The sequence below is a fragment of the Xenopus laevis genome, chromosome 7L, assembly GCF_017654675.1.
Source record: "Xenopus laevis strain J_2021 chromosome 7L, Xenopus_laevis_v10.1, whole genome shotgun sequence".
NCBI lineage: Eukaryota > Metazoa > Chordata > Amphibia > Anura > Pipidae > Xenopus > Xenopus laevis.
The window spans coordinates 120444965-120465603 of record NC_054383.1 but is presented as its reverse complement, the minus strand read 5'-3'; the positions used below and the strand labels follow the sequence as shown (position 1 = coordinate 120465603).

Sequence of the window (20639 nt, the reverse complement as noted above, 5' to 3'; positions counted from 1 at the left end):
AGTGGTCTCAAAGCAGGTCCTTATCTTTAAATTCCAGGCTTGGAGGCAAGTTTTGGTTGTATAAAAAACAGATGTACTGCCAAACAGAGCCTCAATGTAGGTTGACAATCCAAATGGGGCTATCAAATGGCCAATCACACCCCTTATTTGGCAGCCCAAGAACATTTTTCATGCTAGTGTTGCTCCCTAACTCCTTTTACTTCTGAATGTTGCTCACGGGTTCAAAAGGTTGGGGATCCCTGCTATAGGTCATGGATCCTGAACTTTTTCATTAGTAAACAACATTAGAATGTAAAACAAGTTGGGGAGCAACTCAAGGAAGTGAGAGCCCAAATATTAGCTGTGATTGGCAATTTGATAGTCCTTTATGTCAGGAGTGGCCAAAAGGTAGATGGGGATCTACCAGTAGACCTTTAGCTGGTGATCAGTAGATCTCAAGACTCTGTCTACAAGCAGTTTGTCTATATTTCATGCTTTTCATTCAGATATTTATTATGTTATGGTAGCATAAGAAATAGTTGTTTGTTAAATATAGCAATATACATTGCTTTTATGGATAAAGAGCGGTATAGGACAACCTCACTAAAAGTAGACCTCTCATTGGTAAAGTATGGGCACCCCTACCCTATGTGGACTGGAAGCCGACAGAAGACTCTGCTGGACACTACACCTGGTTATTATACAACCAAAACTTGCCTCCAAGCCTGGAATTCAAAAATAAGCTCTGAAAGCAACTGGGAGCAACAGCTAAGGGGTTGGTGTGCAACTTGTTGCTTGTTGGCCACTGGTTGGAAATCACTGCTATAGGATATTTGTTTTCATTCTCTAATTTTGGAGTTGTCTGATCAAAAGTCATTGCCGATTGGTTGCCTCAGTGATGGCAGCAAACAACAATCCCATGCTGAGACTTTAGAAGGGATATTTGGCTGATAAGCTTAGGTACAGCAGAGGCTAGTGGGAATGATTACCCATTGTCTGTGCTGTATAGTATTTATCTATAGACAATCCATAGCAAGCTGCACATGTGTAACAAAGTCCGTGGCATTATCAAGGTAGCAGAAGCAGCCTCCTAGGGTTAACAATCATATGGTGATGAGGAATCCCGAGGGCCCCCTACTGAGATCTGAAGCCAGCAGAGCTGCTGAACTTCCTGGGACTACAAACCAGGGAACAATCATGCAAAGCGTTTGATCTCTACCGACTGTTTTGACCCATCTGGGAGAAGGTAGTTCTGCCCTTGTAACTCATGATAAATGTGTAACTCTGACACAGAGATGAGCAGAAACGATGTGGTCCTCCAGGCTCTCCAATGTATGTTGCTTGTTTGATGGTAAAATATCTTGTAGAGTCTCTTTTCATCTTTTATAGCCTTCCCAATTACAGCTCAGGTTTTCATTATATTGGCACGTGGGCTTGAGGGACGAAATACCAGTCACCTGTCCTCATATAAATCCAGCACGCAAGCGGAGAACCACATGGTTACACAATTTCTTCTTAAAAGGTTGTTCACCATTAAATTAAGTTTAAAGGGATACTGTCATGGAAAAACATGTTTTTTCCAAAACACATCAGTTAATAGTGCTGCTCCAGCAGACTTCTGCACTGAAATCCATTTCTCAAAAGAGCAAACAGATTTTTTTATATTCAATTTTGAAATCTGACATGGGGCTAGACATATTGACAGTTTCCCAGCTGCCCCCGGTCATGTGACTTGTGCCTGCACTTGGAATTAGGATGGAATTACTTTCTGGCAGGCTGTTATTTCTCCTACTTAATATAACTGAATCAGTCTCAGTGAGACTTGGCTTTTACTATTGAGTGCTGTTCTTAGATCTTCCAGGGAGCTGTTATCTTGTTTTAGTGAGCTGTTATCTTGTTAGCTTCCCATTGTTCTGGTGTTAGGCTGCTGGGGGGGGGGGGGGAGGGAGCGGGTGATATCACTCCAACTTGCAGTACAGCAGTAAAGAGTGATTGAAGTTTATCAGAGCACAAGTCACATGACTGGAGTCAGCTGGGAAACTGACAATATGTCTAGCCCCATGTCAGATTTCCAAATTGAATATTAAAAAATCTGTTTGCTCTTTTGAAAAATGGATTTCAGTGCAAAATTCTGCTGGGGAAGCACTATTAACTGATGTGTTTTGAAAAAAACGTGTTTTCCCATGACAGTATAGTATGATGTAGAGAGTGATATACTGAGACAATTTGCAGTTGGTGTCTTTTTATTTATTTATTTTTTATTTGTGATTTTTGAGTTATTTAGCTTTTTATTCAGCAGCTCTCCATTTTGCCATTTCCGCAATCTGGTTGCTAGGGTCCAAATTACCCTAGCAACCATGCATTGATTTGAATGAGAGACTGGAATGAAAAGGAGAGGCCTGAATAGATCAATTTGTCTCAGAATATCAGCCTATACATCATATTAAAAGTTAATTTAAAGGTGAACAACCCCTTTAATGAGTGTATAAGATGCCATGGAGAGTCACTGGCATAGGGCACAGAGATTTATCTTTTCTGGGATCTGCAGCTTCAATTTGTGCCCTGGTAGCACCATAACTTACTCTCAGGATACACAGGGTGCAATACTCCAGTTTTCATAATAGTAGTAGGAATATAATTAAGTGGTTATTTCTGAGCATTGGGACCAGAATGCTCCACATTGGGCCAATACCTCGGATTCCTGGAATAGTAGGCATCATGGCAGGGGTATGGTAGTTATGCAGTTGGAATGGCATTTGCCTGTAGTAGTGTATAGTAGCCTCCTTTGACAGGCATGTGACTTTGAAAAGTGGATTTGAGACTTACCCAGGCCGGTATGCTTACTATTTAAATTCGTTGAAGCCGGGTTCATTTTTATCTTAGGGAGTGGGATAAAAACATTTCCCAGGGAGTGGGATAAAAACATTTCCCAGAGTGCAATTGCATCCACCGAGGATTAACTCATCAACCTGCAGCTGCTGTTTGACCTTCAGATTCCATAGTCGCCCAGGGGAATTCTGGGAGTTGTAGTTCAACAGCAGGTAGGGGGTCGAAGGTCAGGCACCCTGCGGGTCCATTCATCCAGTTTGTTAAAGCTTTGGGAGTTAAACTTCAACCATATAAACAAACAGCGGGTTACCCATTTATTTGCTCAGAAAACACACACTGCACACACGTTGCACAAGTGGCGCTTATCGGAGTTTCGGCTGCTAAATCCTCGTTATGTATACATTAATTAAACTGATTAGATTTTTTTCAAGTCTCTGCCCTTTCTGAGCTGGTGCTGACCTAGGAGCCGAACATCGGGCATTGGTGGGTTAGTGAAAGCATATACAGGTATGGGATCCATTATCCAGAAACCCGTTATCCAGAAATCTCAAAATTACAGAAAGGCCCATCCCATAGACTCCATTTTATCCAAATAATCCAAGTTTTTAAAAATGATTTCCTTTTTTTTCTCTGTAATAATAAAACAGGAGCTGGTACAGGTATGGAACTGGTTATCCAGAATGCTTGTGACCTGGGGTTTTCCAGGTAACGGATCTTTCTGTAGTTTGGATCTTTATACCTTCAGTCTTCTAGAAAATCATGTAAACATTAGATCAACCCAATGCACTGGTTTTGCTTCGAATAAGGATCAATTATATCTTAGTTTGACTCAAGTATAAGGTACTGTTTTATTATTACAAATAAAAATTTGGATTATTTGAATAAAATGTTGTCTATGGAAGAAGGCCTTTCCATAATTCGGAGCTTCCTGGATAATGGGTTTCTGGATAACTGATCCCATACCCGTACTTGATCCCAACTAAGAAATAATGAATTTTTATTAGGGATGCACCGAATCCACTATATCCTATTCAGCTGAACCCCCGAATCCTTGGCAAAAGATTTGGCCAAATACAGAACAAATCTGAATTTGCTTCTGTAAATTAGGGGTGGGAAGGGAAAAACATTCTTTACTTCCTTGTTTGGTGACAAAAAGTCACGAGATTTCCCAACCCTAACTTTCATATGCAAATTAGTATTTGGATTTGGTTCAGCCAAATCCTGCTGAAAAAGGCAGAATCTTGGATTCGGTGCATCCCTAATTTTTATTGGAGGCAAAACCAGCCTATTGGGTTTATTTAATGTTTACATGATTTTCTAGTAGACTTAAGGTATGAAGATCCAAATGACAAAAAAAGATTCATTATCCAGAAAACCCCAGGTCCCGAGCATTCTGGTTAACAGGTTCCATGCCTGTATATATAATGTGACCTATTCATGGCTTATCCTTGATATACAGCATAAAACAGTTATCTGTGTTCCGGCAAATGTGACTAGATAGCAGGATCTCCTGTTTCCATTCCGTATGGACGTAATGCTCTTTAGAGATCTTTTTCCAGCCATGGAACAGCTGCATGAGTATCATCGCTCATTCTCACCCCTGCCCACATTATTCCCTAGGCTGTGGGTAGAGGAGACATTGAGACTGGCTGCAGATTGGTATCTACGGTGCCATCTAAACAGCAGGCATTCGGCTTATTCAGAGTGTCCTCTTTATGCCTCTGTCCAGCAAGGACAACTAATCTGAAAGATCTTGGGTCTGCATGGGCACATGTAGTTCAGCTTCCATCACTAAGGGCAGAGACACACGTGAAGATTCGGGGAGATTTAGTCGTCCAGTAACAAATTGCCTCTTCTTCGGGCGAGTAATCTCCCCGAACTGCCTTCCCGCCGGCTAGAATCTAAATCGCCGGCGGGATGGCACTTGGAGCGCTTTGTTTTCCGAAGTTGCCTCACGGGGAAACTTTGAGCGACATCGGAAAATGAAGCGATCAGAGTGCCACCCCGCCGGTGTTGTAGATTCTAGCCGGCGGGAAGGCAGTACGGGGAGATTACTCGCCCGAAGAAGAGGCGATTTGTTGCCGGGCGATTGATCTCCCCGAACCTCCACATGTATCTCTGCCCTAAGGGGTTGTTCACCTTTAAATTAACTTTTACTATGATCTAAAGAGTAATATTGTTATATAATTTGCAATTGGTCTTTATTTCTTATTTCGTTTTGTTCAGCAGCTATTCAGATGGGTACAACTATCTGGTTGCTAGGGTCCAAATTACCCTAGCAGACAAGCAGCCTTGAATGCAAGACTGTAATATGAATAGAAGCCTGGACTAGAAAGAAGAGTAACAAAAAATAACAAAAGTGTAGCCTCACAGAGCAATAGTTTTTTTGCTGCTGGGGTCAACGACCCCCTATTTGAAAGCTTGAAAGAGTCATAAGACAATGGCAAATAATTAGAAATTAAAAAGGCAAATTAATAATTTGCAAAGAATTAGCCATTCTATGACATGCTAAACGTTACCTTGAAGGTAAATCACCCCTTAATTTTTTCTTATTTTATTGTTTTTTAATTATTTGCCGCCGCCTTCTAGCTTTCGAATGGGGGGTCGCTGACCCCATTTACAAAACAAATGCTCTGCAAGGCTTCACTTGTGTTGTTATTGCTACTTTTCTTTACTCCTCTTTCTATTCAGGCCTCTCCTATTCATATTCCAGTCTCTCATTCAAATCAGTGCATGGTTGCTAGGGTAATTTGGACCCTAGCAACCAGATTGCTGAAATTGCAAACTGGAGGGCTGCTGATTTAAAAAGCTAAATAATAAAATATGAAAGCCAAATTCAAATTGGCTCAGAATATCGCTCCCTAAATTGTTAATTTAAAAGTGAACCAACCCTTTAACACAGGTTGGATAAGCAGGGTCCATGTCCTCCCCCCTCTCAAATGCAGCTTAAAATATTTACCCTTTAAAACTCCCTCCCCCTCTCTTAGGTCGTGCCATTTTGAGATTAAAAAAAAAAATAATAATTGAACTTTCAAGTTACTCATTAACACAGGGACTCAGGTTAATTACAGGAAGATATTTTTGAGAGCTAATTGCCATTTCTCTGCTCTATTGAGCTGTTTAATTCCCCTGCTTGGGCTTTGTATGTAGAAGTGAAAGAGGATCTGTCTGCTCTCTGTCTCCAGCTGCTCTCTCATTAGCTGGCTGAGCTCTCGGAGATGATGAGTGAATGCTTGTGGGTGTCTCATAAATCCTCTGACCTAAGTTGTTCCTATCACTTCAGGCTTGAGCGGTGATGCCCGCAGGTGCTGTTTACCTGGCCTTTGGATCAGCCGCCCGACAAGGTACAACAGTTCAACAAAAGACTCTTTGTGCAACCTGGACAAATGGTATGAGAGTCAGACAACAAATACTCCCTTTTTTCCCCCCTTCTTTTTTTACTGGGAAAGTATTCATCTACATCTGAAGCTGGAATATAATTATTAGAATAAAGATGTCTTTAATAATTATAACAACGGCAGAACGGTGTCTTGCCAGATTTTTGATAGGCTCCCGGTTTTAGAGTTGGCAGATTAATGAGTTTAATGATATGATTGCAGTGCAAGTGATTCTGGGCTAAGTGCTAGGTGTGAGTCAGCCGGCCCCAAAAAAGTTCAAAGGGATGGAAACAAGCGCTTGGCTCATTTCTTGCTGCTTGTTTGTCTCTTACACTAGTTTGTGTGATTTTTATTGTGTAGTCTTTAGGGATGCACCAAATCCACTATTTTTGATTCGGCCGAACCCCCAACTCCTTCTTGAAAGATTTGGCCAACTACCGAACCTAATCCGAGTCCTATGCAAATTAGGGGTAGGAAAGGGAAACATTTTTTACTTCCCTATTTTGTGACAAAAAGTTTCAATTTCCCTCCCCACCCCTAATTTGCATATGCAAATTAGGATTCGGTTCGGCCTGGCAATAGGAAAGGGCAGAATCCTGAACCGATTGGGTGCATCCCTAGCAGTTACCGAATCCACTATTATAGATTCGGCTGAACCCCCAAATCCTTCTTGAAAGATTCGGCTGAATACCGAACCGAAACCTAACCTAATCCAATTCCTGAATTGCATATGCAAATTAGGGGTTGGAAGGGGAAAACATTTTTTACTTCCTTGTTTTGTGACAAAATGTTATGAGATTTCCCTCCCCCCCTAATTTGCATATGCAAATTAGGATTTGGGTTTCGGCCGGGCAGAAGCATTCGGCCGAATCCTGCTGAAAAAGGCAGAATCCTGAACCAAATCCTGGATTCGGTGCATCCCTACTAGTAGTCTTTGCCTATTGTGTCCCATGTGTGAGCCATTCTGAAGTGGGCAGAGCAGGAACCAACCTGTAGACAAAGCATGACACTGGGCATAGAGCTGTAAGGTCTGATAATTCTTGCAATTAAAAATAAAGATCTGTTATCCAGAATGCTTAGGACCTGAAGTTTTCCAGATAACTGATCTTTCCTGTAATTTGGATCTTCATACCTTGAGTCTACGAGAAAACTATGTCATAAATAAACCCAATAGGCTGGTTTTGCATCCAATAAGGATTAATTATACCTTGGTTTGGATGGCCTTTCTGTAATCCGGAGCTTTCAGGTAAACAGGTTTTAGATGACTGATCCCATACCTGTACATCCAAATTTAATTATTTATTTTTAACTTCCCATGTATTGCCAAGAATTCCAACTAAAGGTATTTTTATTTATGTATTTCATCAGCATTGTGCCACTCTCACATGCTGGAGTATTATTTTGGTAATGTGCAAAGTTTGCCGTGGGGTCCCATAAGGGTGGCAGGGACCATCCCCACACCCTCTGATTTGGCAACCCCAGTGGGCCCGGACCCCTCCATTCCAATACTGCCCATGTCAACTGCTTTCAAAGAGTTTACCTGTAAGGGTCAGGGCACACAAGCAGATTCGGGGAGGTTAGTCGCCCAGCGACAAATCTCCTCTTCTTCGGGGCGACTTATCTCCTCAAACTGCCTGCCCTGCCTTAGCGCTGGCTAAAATGTAAATTTCCGGCTGGACGGCACTCAGATTGATTTGTTTTCCGAAGTTGCCTCATTTGTAAAATGAATTGCTCCGAGTGCCATCCCACCGGCGATTTACATTTTAGCCAGCGGGAAGGCAGGCAGTTTGCCCTGAAGAAGAGATTAGTCAACTAATCTCCCCGAATCTGCTTGTGTGCCCTGACCCTTAATGCTACCTGCTGATTGGTTGCTATAGGTGGCTAGACCTGTTCAAGTTTAGCACCTGTTATTACAATCCCCCCCTCATCTCTTATGTGCCAAATTCCCAGTAACAATTGTTGATAGGGACCTGTGACCATTTCCCCACCAATCTAACTGACTTGCCTAAATCCTGTTTATTCCTTTAGTAACACAAATACTATGCACCCTGACACACTGGGCACCCAACAGCTGGTACAGGTAGCCATGTTCAAGCCACCTGGGATTAATCACGAGTCAATATCCAGACAACCTGTGACTCACCATGTCTCACCTTCCAGTGACATCAATGGGTATTTCTGCTGTTACCTGCGGTGCTTTCCCTGGACGTGAGTGGGAATTAAAGCAACAGTAACATCAAAAAATTATAAATATAATGCAGTGTTGCCCTGCACTGGTAAAACTGATGTGTTTGCTTCAGAAACACTACTATTATTTATATAAATAAGCTGCTGTGTAGCAATGGGGGCAGTTATTCAAAGGAGAAAAGGCTCAGGTTACACAGCAGATAAGCTCTGTAGAACACAATGGTGTTATCTGTTATCCACTTTTTAACCTGTGCCATATAGACTTTTTTTCAATTTCCACCATTGCTACACAGCAGCTTGTTTATATGAACTATAGTAGTGTTACTGAAGCAAACACACCAGTTTTACCAGTGCAGGGCCAACAGCACATGATATTTTCATTACTTTAAAATTTTAATTTTACTGTTCCTTTAACAAAGTCCACACTATAGTGATCACCTAATCCACTTGCATCTGATGCCATTTATTGCCCAGTAAACACTACCATGCGTGAGCCCCAAAAAGTTATTGGCACCATTGAAGTTCATTTAAAAGACTAATTACTTAAGGTTATCGGGCTTGAATTCAAATTTTCTCGGAGAACACGGCAATCTAGAAACCGTCAATCGGTTCTGCAAACTAAATTTAGATGTCTGTGAACTTTTGGAGTAGAGCAAGTTTCTAGAAGGGAAGGTCATCTCACCAGCTTGATGATGTTCTCCAATGATATGGGCATTTGTATATAATGCAGTGCCCTATATGCCCCTGAATCCATTACAGTCATACATGGTTCCTATTAATCAGGAGGCAGATTTACAGTCTTGTTTGTTTAGTGGAAGGAAATGGGAGGAGATGAAGGCAAACATAGGGAGAACATGTACAAACTGTACACAGATGCCACCACTGTGCCATTCCATGGCTAACACTAAAGTTTATTAATGGGGTTGTTGCCCTTTAAATGAACTTTTAGTATGATGCAGAGTGTAATATTCTGAGACCGTTTTCAATTGGTTTTCATTATATAATTATTTGTGGTTTTTGAGTTATTTAGCTTTTTATTCAGCAGCTCTCCAGTATGCAGTTTCAGCAGTCTGGTTGCTAGGGTCCATATGGCTCTAGCAACCATGCATTGATTTGAATAAGAGACTGGAATATGAATAGGAGGGGGGGGGTCTGTGTAGAACTGTAAGTAATAAAAAATAGCAATAACAACAAATATGAAACCTTACAGAGCATTTGTTTTTTATATTGGGTCAGTGACCACATTTGAAAGCTGGAAAGAGTCAGAAGAAAAAGGCAACTAATTAAAAAAACTATACATAATAAAAATGAAGTCCATTTAAAAAGCTGCCTAGAATTAGTCTTTTCTATAAAATACTAAATTAATGTAAAAGTGAACCACCCCTTTAACAGTTATCGGTTGTTTTTTTTCACCATCAAATTCTTGAAAAATCTCAAAACTATATCGATTATACTTCTCTGGCTGACCATCCAGAAGTGGTTTAGGTTGTACACTTCACTTTATTTTAATTGTTCTTACTAGAAATCATTGTACTCTGTTGAAATGAGCATGAAGACTCTCTCTATACAGAATGAGTGATCATTATTTTGTGTCCCCACCCATAGATTAAGAAATCCTGCTAGATTTAGATTTTCAGTACCAGGCCAGTTGATTGTAGTAGGTAGAATCAACTAAACTCAGCCTTGTGGACACCAGAACAGTCCTTTTGGATTCAAGCTCAAAGGTCTTCTTACTCTTAGGCACATTTGACCCCTGGGTTTTTCTAATCCCCCCTCCCATCATTATTACTGTTGACCACTTTGGACACAGGAGAATTATTATATGTATCACTTTGTTAGTGGAACACGAAGAGGGCAGGAAAAACACATTCTCATCCAATTGAAGTAGAGTGACTAAAGGTTGGCCATGCATAGAAGACCTGCTAGTCTAGAGACGTTGATATGTCCACCTTGGTCGATATCGGACTGATCCAATTGTGGCCCAATTATCGGATCACAACGAGAAGAATACAGGCAGTCGGATCTAGGACTGCGTTAATAAACCAATACGGTCCTCGATCCAACTGGATTTTTAAACCCTCCCGATCAACATCTGCCTGACATTCAGCCAGAAATTGGTTGGGGGAAGCCCGTCGGAGGGCCCCATTCCCAATAAACTGCTGACTTAATCTGTCAGCAGCTTTATTTGTCTGTGTATAGGGGGGTCTTTAGCTGTGCTATCAAACAGACAATAGATATACAAACAGTGTATACTCACAGGGCGGCAAACTCGCATACTGACATGAATAGTGACACTTGATACATGCACGCCATTACTTACACTTACACACATGCTCTGAAGCTTGGAGACACATGTATATGTTCACAGGCAAACGCTAAATAGACACATACCAGCGTACTCATGGGAATACAGACATGTCCATGCTCATATAAATATATCTTTCTGTGTCACCAGAGAAAGGCATCATTAGGGACAAATGATACAAGTGCAGCGCTATCTGGATTTCCTTTGGGTTTCTAATTATGTTATCAAGAGTAAGATACATTGTATAATGACAATATCGTGAGGAAATCTAAAGCTCCAGTGACAATCCCAAATAATGACGGCAATCTTTATTCAGAAGATAAAAGCTGGTTCATCAGTCGGACATGCTGGAATAGTTAATCCACGATGCTCCATGTCCGCCAGAGTATGATGGATTGGCAGATGAAGAAGCGATGAGAAGCCACTTGGGTGGCCGTAGTCTGCACTTGTATGTTATCCATCTGTTCAGATTCCATAGAGCAGTGATCCCAACCAGTGGCTTGTGAACAACATGTTGCTCTCCAACCCCTCAGATGTTGCTCCCAGTGGCATCAAAGCAGGTGCTTGTTGTTCAATTCCTGGCTTGGAGGCAAGATTTGGTTGCAAAACATGTTGGGGACCCCTGCCATAGATTATTGCCAATTTATGGCCATCTTTAGTCAAACAGCATCGATCTCAAAGCAGAACAATATCCAAAATGTGATGATGTATTCCTAGACTTTTGCCTGTTGTGTTTCCACCTTAAGGGCTCTGAGTAGACGTGTCAATGCTTGTGTGCTACAACGAACCTTCATCTAGCTATCTATCTAGGAATATCTATCATCTATCGCTCTATCCATCCTATATCTATCCATCCATCTAGTGTGTTTGCCGCCATGCTGAGCACATAAATCTGTAGCTGCTTGCTGAACTACCTGTTATCACTATTGCGGTTTTGTTGGATCCTTATGCATTTCTGTAGGGGTTGTGATGTCTCTGTGCATTGAGTAGGACAACACTTTACTATGAGCAGTATCTGCAATTGTACATGCAGTTTATTTGTAGAAACAAGTGCTTCTAGGAGATCTAAGGCTCCTCCTCTACCATCCTCAAACTGTTTTGGTAACCTTGGTATCTTTTAAAACATAGAAGGTCCCAGAAATGCTCCTGAAGTTCATTGTTTTCATCCTGTTCGAAAAATATTCTTTTTGGCCTATAGAGAGCCTGCGTGTCCTCCGCTGTCAAACCCTTGCTCTCATTTGATTTCCATCAGAAACATCCGAGCCCACCACCAGGCATCAAGTATGGAATGTTATAGGTTAAACAGGATTTGGGGGTGGTTCTGCTAGACTTACATTCTCTTCCTTTATCATCAGATTTGTGCAGCGCTGTGTTTATTATTGTAATGTGTCTGCCAAGTGCCGCCCCTGCAATTAAAGAAGAAGCTTCTGTTCTCCGAGGGGGAAAAACAGCACGAGTGGTGGGTTGCGATGTTATTTTCCTCTGATGCACTACACAATCACAGTGTCGTCTAGCACATTTTACTCCACAACATCCCTCTGTTTGGAGCCCATACAACAATGCAGTGGGTGGGAGAGATTTGTTGGATCATAATTCCTCTTTGTCTCTCTTACTTTGTTAATTTTCAGTTGGATTCCTAATGGATTCTATTTCAAAGGAAAGGGCAGAGAGCTGGGGCTGAGTTCTCCTCCAGTTTGTATGAAGATTAGGGACGGTGGATACATGGATCAAAGGTTTCATAAATGCTTTACAACAAAAGGTTGGCCTTAATATGGATAGCTATGGACAAATGGCAGGGCATTAACAGCAAAAGCTGGCACACTCAGGGCCAAAGTTAGAAAAGCAGAGGGCATTGGCAATAGAGGTTAGACCAAGTTCTTCTATATGGGTAGACCACTATTTCAGGCCTACTATTGTTGTAGGTGTATATGAACACCTGTGTGTTGTGGTTAAGAGCAGAATACTTGTATGACCTGCGCTTGATGCTGGGACACCTCATATGTTGTACAGTGGATCATATATGCCATGACCAAACATATTATTGAACAGTCAACTCTTAACAGGGGGGGACTGTGGTTCTTCTCAATTCCATGTATGTGGATGCACCATATATCCAGTGGAAAGGTACACCAGCATATGAAAATTTTCACTTTGGACTGATCTATCATATGACCCCACCTTCAGGTTAATAGACATGCCTAGAAGGTCAAGCTGTATGGTCAACATCTGCCGGATTAAATCCGAGCATGTATGGGCACTTTAGGGACTTCTTGTGGGTGCTTTCTCTTAAGGCGGCCACAGACATTACAATTACGATCTTTCCTGGAAAAGATCTTTCCAAGAAAGATTGTTCTTTTCAACACACACACGTAGAGCTGAATCGTTAGATAAACAGGTAGAAACAATAGAACTCTACCAGTATCTGATGATTCAGCACCGACAATGGCCGTTGTTCGGGTGCCTTCAAAGGCGCCCAATCAAAATTTTCTGGCCAGCACGAATGACAAGACAATCGATATCCACGTCTTCTGACATGGAAATTTGTTTTGTATGTTATTATCAGTGCATTTATGGTCACCTTAAGAGAGACGGCTCTAGGGTCCTAAGTTCAATTACAACCTGACCATTCATCTTATTCTTGAATTACTTCATCGCACTGCCAAACTTTAAAATAGATTGGTGCTTCGTTCCTCAAAAGACGCCGCACGTCTTCAACATAACCTTTGTCTGCCTGTATGTTCACCCTGTTCTTGCATGGGTTTATTCCAAGTATTCCGTTTCCTCCCGTACTCCAAAACATAGACAAAGGCACTTGTTCATATTAAAATTGATCTTAGATTGAAAGCTTCAGCACATAAAGTATAAATTCAGTACAGCATACCTTATCTAGATGTCCCCATCTTCCTTTTTAAGGACAGTGGCATAATGAACCTTCCATTATATTTCTCCTTGCCCAATGTTGTTGTAGGAATCAGAAGCCAGAAACAAGCTTTTGCATGTGCTTTAACTACATCCATCTTTCCCATGCATTGGACCAATTTTTTGTTACACCCAGTTCCACCATAAACACAAGTATGTGGAGATCAAGAGTAGGCTGGAGTCCTAAAAACTGACAAAGGGCCACAGATGGATAGATCTGGTCTTGGATTTTTATTTTCTTACACGGGCATTTTTATACTCGCCAGTGATATCAGACTCCTTTCCCTCCTGCCTCCGTGCACCACAACTACCAGCATTCTCAGCCGACCAGTGGTGTGTATGCAAGGGTGAGTAGCTGGCTGAAGATGCTGGGCCTTGTAGTTCAGAAACAGCCGGATGGTTTGACATCTCTGCTATAAACACGGTAGTATGCCAGGGAAGGAAAGCAAAAAGGAAACAGATGGGACTGAGAATTGGCTGCAGAAGGGAAATGACTCTCTACCCTGATTAGTCACATGACTTCCATAGGGAAGAGAAGGGGGTACTGAACTTTTGACTTTCAGTACATGAGCGAATATAATGGCCAATGGGAGTGGCATGCCTAGCTATGCACATGCATTGATATACTCCTGCCCCGCATCACTGGGGGTTTTTATTGGCAATCGGGTTTGCCTGACGCAGTTGGTTTTATCTATAATTCTTTTACCCCAAGCAGCCTGGACATAGACTGCAACTTTTCCCATGAGCTGGAATAGAAACCAGAATGTTAAATGTGTTTCACATGCTGGGGAAATAAACTCTGTGAAGCTGTAGAAAGGAACCACAGGATTGCACAACCCGCCTTGTAATGTGCATGGGATGTAAGATATTTAGAAAGCCTGCCTTCCTCTCTGCTCTAGCCAAACCATTTGGGGTGTAAATTACATGTTTGAGTAGGTGGCTTCTAACTGATACAGATGTTTCACTCTCTTTATTCCTATTGACAAAGGATAAAACCACCATCTATAGATCTGTACACAGCTGCCTGAACACAGATTTAGTGGAACAGGCAGGGTTTGTCGCTACAGCGCCCCCCCCGAGTCAATCTTCCTAAATCTGCAAGGTGAGTGCACCTGCTCGGGAACAACAAGCAGCTTTATGCTGTTAAACTGAGGCGCTGGATATCGGATGCAGAATGTATTCTTTTGTTTTGGTTTAGTTTTTTTTTTTCCTTTGGCTCCCAGCCTGAGCAGACGCAAGGTAATAAATTTTAATGGGATTTTCACTGTGAGCATATGGATACTAACATATAATCCTCATGGAAAAAGATACACAGCCCTAGATTAAGTCATTATCAAAATCATCTCGCTCACCAAAGCAGGAGCTTATTTTTGAATTCCTGACTTGGAGGCAAGTTTTGGTTGTATAAAAACCAGATGTACTGCCAACCAGAGTCTCCTGTAGGCTGCCAGCCCAGATAGGGGCTACCAAATGGCCAATCACAGCCCTAATTTGGCATCCCCATGGACTTTTTTCATGCTTGTGTTGCTCCCCAACTCCTTTTACATTTGAATGTGGCTCATGGGTAAAAAAGTTTGGGGACCCCACTCTAACTGGTAGGGGCAGATTTATTAAAGTTATAAAGGTGAATTCAAATTTTCAAAAATAGAATTGTGTCAAAACTCACTTGAATGTAATTTCAAAAGTGAGATTTATCACACCTTGACCATGGAAACAGTTTAGGGATGTGTGGGTCGGTTAAAACCCGACCTGAACTCGCTCTCCCTCCACCCGCCTGCACCCGACTTCTGGGTTTCTTTTATAGACCCTCGCCGACCCGCTCCGCCAATGACCTCACAAAAGGGGCGGGAAAACAACGGAAGACGGAAGCCGGCAGTGTAAGGTGGCGGGCGGGGAGAGCAGGAAGAAGAGCTTGACCCGGAACCGCCCACCACCCACAACTGGGAGTGCGAGGTCAGCCCCAATCCACATTACTAAAACAGTTCTTATTGTAATATTCGCTACCTAAAACCAAACTCATTTACAAGTCACTGGCAGAGGTCCAGTGACCCATTTGAAGAAGTTAATAGCCTTCCTGACGTTTGAGTTTTTTCAGAGAAAAACTCGGATTCAATAGTTTTCGGGTCAGTAATATTACTTGAAATTTTAGACATTCGAGTTTTTTTCTTAAATAACATAAGATTCAAGCTGAGTACAATCGAATTTATTAGAGTAAAAGAAAAATTCATATAAATTCAAAATTCGACCGTTGATAAATCTGCCCCTTTGTTGTTGTTGTTTTTATACCAGAGAGTAATTTTATTAACACAATAAAACTAAATATTTTGGGTGTATAGAACCATACATTGGAATGATAGAAACTGCCCATTTTGTGGGCTAGTTGTGCCATATTTACAAGTACATACCTATGCCATGGATTGCTTATTTCTCAAATCATTAAGGGGCAGATTTATTAAGGGTCGAATTGAAAATTAGAATTCAAATTTAATTTTATGGTCAAAACTCTCATTTGACTAGGGAATTATCCAAACTCGATTTTGAGTTTTTAAAAAAAAAAATTTGAATTTGATTTTCGAGATTTATCTTACTCTTGCTGTTTAAGAATTCAAATTTGACTATTCACCACCTAAAACCTGCCAAATTCATGTATAAGTCAATGGGAGAAGTCCAGTGACCAATTTGGAGATGTTTGTAGCCTTCCTGACTCAAGTTTTTTTCAGAGGAACAACTTGAATCGAGTTTGGTCAAATTCAGATATTTGATTTTTTTCATAAATAAGCCCCCAATCGAATTAAGTCGATTTTTAAAAAAAACTCGCATGAATTTCAAATTTGACCCTTGATAAATGTGTCTCCAAGTGTAAGAACACAATATATTGAATGCGTAGAACATTCCTTCTTCATTCGTACACGAGGGAGCTGCTATATCACTTTGCTCATTCAACACGTTGGCCTTGTCCAAGACAAACAATATGGCGGTTCCTGTGTGCAGATAATGGTCACAATACGTTTGAGGAGAAACAAATACAAAATATGATGATATTCTTATCAACGGTTTTCTTCTGTTCGTCAATGAAATGTATAAATTGCTTGTATGACCAATCCTTGGTGGTCTGGATACATACCCAGGTTCTACTGAAACAGAACCTGGTGTTTGGACTTCTCTCCTCCTCATCTGGCCTTCTATCATATCATCTTTGTCCGGAAAGAGCCTACGAGGGTTCCCATGGTGAATCTCAGGACACACACACATTCCATTTGCTATTTGTCAGAGCCGCAAATGGAAAGAGTGGGAAACAAAGATAAAGGAGGGAACAGGGAGAGGAAAAGGCCAAGTCTTTGACAGCTGTGCTACTGAAATAGTTTACAGAGGCAGCACCTGTTTAAATGGAGCTGTTACTAAAGGCTTGTTTCATTAGAGAATACACTTGGCCAGGACGTTTTTCCATCCCAAGGCTGTTTCTCTTTCCTCACTTAAAAGGGTATTATTATCACATAATTACCCACAGTCGTTTGTTGTAAAATTTACATTTGCACACAATTTTTTGGCTAATGTCACGTTGGGGTGGTTTCCGGCAGAGGAGAATTCCCTTGTGCTGCTCTTCGTCGACTTAAATGGAAACCTGCCTAAAACGTTGGAACATTTGTCATTAATAACCTATTGATCCTGCACTGGTGGGACGTTTTCTGTTGAAGTCAAAGAGGAGCAGGGGTGGTTTCAGGCATTTCTCCACATGGGGAATGCACCAAGAAGAAACTACTCTGTCTGATAAAAGGAAGAATCAATAGTAAGGTGTCAATTCTTCATCAACCGTTCATAAAAGTGTCCATTCGGCCCTTACGCTGGAAGCCTTTGATACTGAGCAATGTCAGACAGCTTTTGGTTCCTTCTTTTCTGGGTCACCAAAATGGCAGGTGTATATTTTCTTTTACTGGAAGATATTACTTACTATACTAAGATATTAGTCTGGATGGGTTCTGTTTGCCTGTCCTTATTGCCTTAATATGATGATCCTTGGCTTACTTATAACTGGTATATGATTAAGAATTATTATTAGTGATGGGCGAATTTGCACCATTTTGCTTCGCCCATCTCGCAAATTTATTCGCCAGTGGCGAATCGCGCAAATTCGAGCCTGGCGAATAAATTCACCCATCACTAATTATTATTAACAAATATGTAAATGATATTACATTGCATCAGGAATTTCCAGCCTACACCCCTCCAGCTTTTGCAGACCTTCACCGCCCAGTATCCCACGACAAGCCAGCCTTGTGGCTTAGCTACGCACCCCAGCTGAGATTACTGGCCTATAGCGAGAATGAATTCACTGCAAACTATTTCTCAGTAATGCTTTATTGACTTTCCTGTCCTTCATTCCTTTTACGTCCTAAAAGGAATTAAGGACGGGTAGCTGATAGGGTTGCCACCTTTTCTGGAAAAAAAAATACTGGCCTTCCTATATATTTATCTTTTTTTCCCTATTAATAACATTGGGATCAACCATCATTTTTACAGGCCAGGTCGGTAAAATACCGGCCAGGTGGCAACCCAAGTACCAGATCTATTTTGCTCAGAGCGCTAGTGTTTGAAACCATTGGCTCTCATTATATAATTGGGCTGAAGGGCTGGACTGAAGGCATTGACTCACCAAAAGTGGCCAGTTTTCGATGTCCTTCTTTAATAGAGGCAGCCTTAAGGTGGGCATACACTGGTAGATATAAACTGCTGGTTCAGGCCTTTCAGACAAATTCTGCAGCCCATATACAGGCCCACCTGACACACACGTTGTCAAAAAAAGCTGTTGATCGAACTGGTTTTCCCGTTGGCTTGAGGATTACATTGCCTTGATCCGACTGCTGGCGTAGCAGCAATAATGCCTGATATTTAGTCTGTATATCAATGAAAGTTTGGCAACCTCACCAAACCAGCGTATCTTGTAACGTACGGCCGCCTTTACTGTATGCATCCTGTGTATACAAAATTATTTCCCCCCCCCCCCAAAATCCCGTTCAACTGAACTGTTACGAGTTCCCCCTTTTGGAAATTGGATTCAGCTGGCATTATGTGTTGGTTAATAAAGATTAGCCACGATTAGGGTGACATAGATCATGTATCATATTTCTGATTTTTGTAATTCACTGCACTGAGAAATTGTGCAATATTTCCCCCATCACAAGCCACACACAGCTGTGTGTCCACTGCCAGGACCGGCCCACTCCCACCAGTCATAGAACTGTCTGTTAAACGGCTGTTTCTAATACTTTTTGGCCTTGTGGCCAAAAGGAAAATACTCCCTGAAGGTCTGTGTGTCCCATGTCACACCAGTATCTATGTGCAAAGTTCAGATAGTCCTTATGAATCTATTAGAGTTTGAAATTGGTCTGTCAACACAGTGGTGTAAGTAGATACTGGGCCCCACAGCAAATACGTTTTAGGACCCCCAACATATCCAAAGGTTGACCTGTTTTTACCAATATATGTTGAAATTGCTCAATAATTATGGCCTCATGGGGCCCTCTGTACCTTCTGGGCCCCCTGCAGCCTCAGGGTCTGCTTCCTTTGTAGTTACACCCCTGTGTCAACAGGTGACCACATTAGGTGTGACCGGGACCCCAAGCAGGCCAGGAAACTTTGCCTAGGGACTACAGCGAGTATCAGAAAATATCCCCAAGCCTTTACAGAGTTAAAACAAACTGTCTTGTATTGAACGTGTGATATGATTTTTCTAACTCTCTATTATTTAAGATAATCCCCTATTTATATGTAATTCACTGAGGAGGGAGCTGGTGTTGGCAGGCTCTTTCAGTCCTTTCTAGAAAAGATAGGACATTTTTTTTCCAGTGCCAGAGGGTATACAGAGTTACAACCATTAGTCTAATTACAGGATAATGATTCCAGGAGAGATCTGCCAGTTTTTAGAGTTGAAAAAGATGTCCTGTGAATGTTATGAAATGTGGGTTCTGATGGAGAGCTCAGATGACTCTTGCACCTTCTAAGATTTCACCAGTCTCTAAATGATATAGGACACTACATGACTGAAGCTCGTACAATATAGTCAAAATGTCCTGCAGTTGCTCACAAACTTTTTCAGCACAAGGTTTGGAATGGTTGGTCTAGAACAGCAATCCCCAACCAGTGGCTTCTTGCTCACCGACTCCTTTGATGTTGCTCTCACAGTGGCCTCAAGCAGGTTCTCCATTTTAGATTTCTGACATGGAGGCAAGTTTTGAAGGCATAAAGACCTTGTGTACTGCCAAACAGACCAACCTCTAGTCTGCCAGTCCACATAGGCGCTTCCAAATAATCAATAACATCCCTTATTGGCCAACCAATAAGGGATGTAATTGGTTTTTTTCATGCTTGTGTTACTCCCCAACTTTTTTCCATATGTAAACGTGGCTCGTGGGTAAAAAGGGTTGAAGACCTCTGGTTTAGAACATTATCTGCCAGGACTTGGTGGGCACTGAGCGGTCTTGGACTCTCTGCCTATAAATAAGGTGGTTTGATAATTACAAACTTTACTTTGAAGTAAGAGGAATGTGAAGTTTAAATCAACTCTACCACTCAGCAAGGAGAAACAGTGGCTGGTACATTACAGATTTTCCAGACCCCACCAGTCAACTTGTCCAGGCTAGGAACTCTGCAAGGTTCCTATCTTCATCCCCCTTATCTCTGCAACATTACCGTCTCCTCTTGTCAAAGCCTTGCAACAACTCACCATTAACACAAAAATAACTTTCTGATAAATCCTATCTACAAGTAACCACTACAGCCCCCCCTCCACTAAAACGGCATTCATGTTCTAAATCCATCTTTGTTGTTGCAGCCTGTTTCTTCAGCTGTGTATCAGATCTCTGTTGTGCCCTACAGCCTGATCTTCATCGTCATGTGTGTGGGCATTGTCCAGTAGCCCTTTTAAATCTGTCAATGGAAAACATATCTATATAAAACAAACTGCATGTTGTTGCAGCCTTTCTTCATCTAACGCCTAAAGTGCAGTCTTATCTGAAAGTATTTGCGATGCTCTTGGAGCCCTTTGT

The 20639-nt window shown here is 41.6% G+C and overlaps 1 protein-coding gene across 4 annotated transcripts in view; it reads left to right on the top strand.

Annotated features, from left to right (window-relative positions):
• The window catches only part of plekha4.L (pleckstrin homology domain containing, family A (phosphoinositide binding specific) member 4 L homeolog), a 62646-nt gene that overhangs the window by 14030 nt on the left and 27977 nt on the right, over positions 1–20639 (top strand). The window contains exon 2 of one of the 4 annotated variants that reach the window (XM_041569638.1): positions 6092–6152. The exons of 2 other annotated variants lie outside the window; for them this stretch is intronic. The gene's annotated coding sequence lies outside the window, so the exon portion shown is untranslated. Of the gene's footprint in view, positions 1–6091; positions 6198–20639 lie in introns of all 4 variants that reach the window. One more of the 4 variants, XM_018226399.2, reaches the window with a different exon arrangement.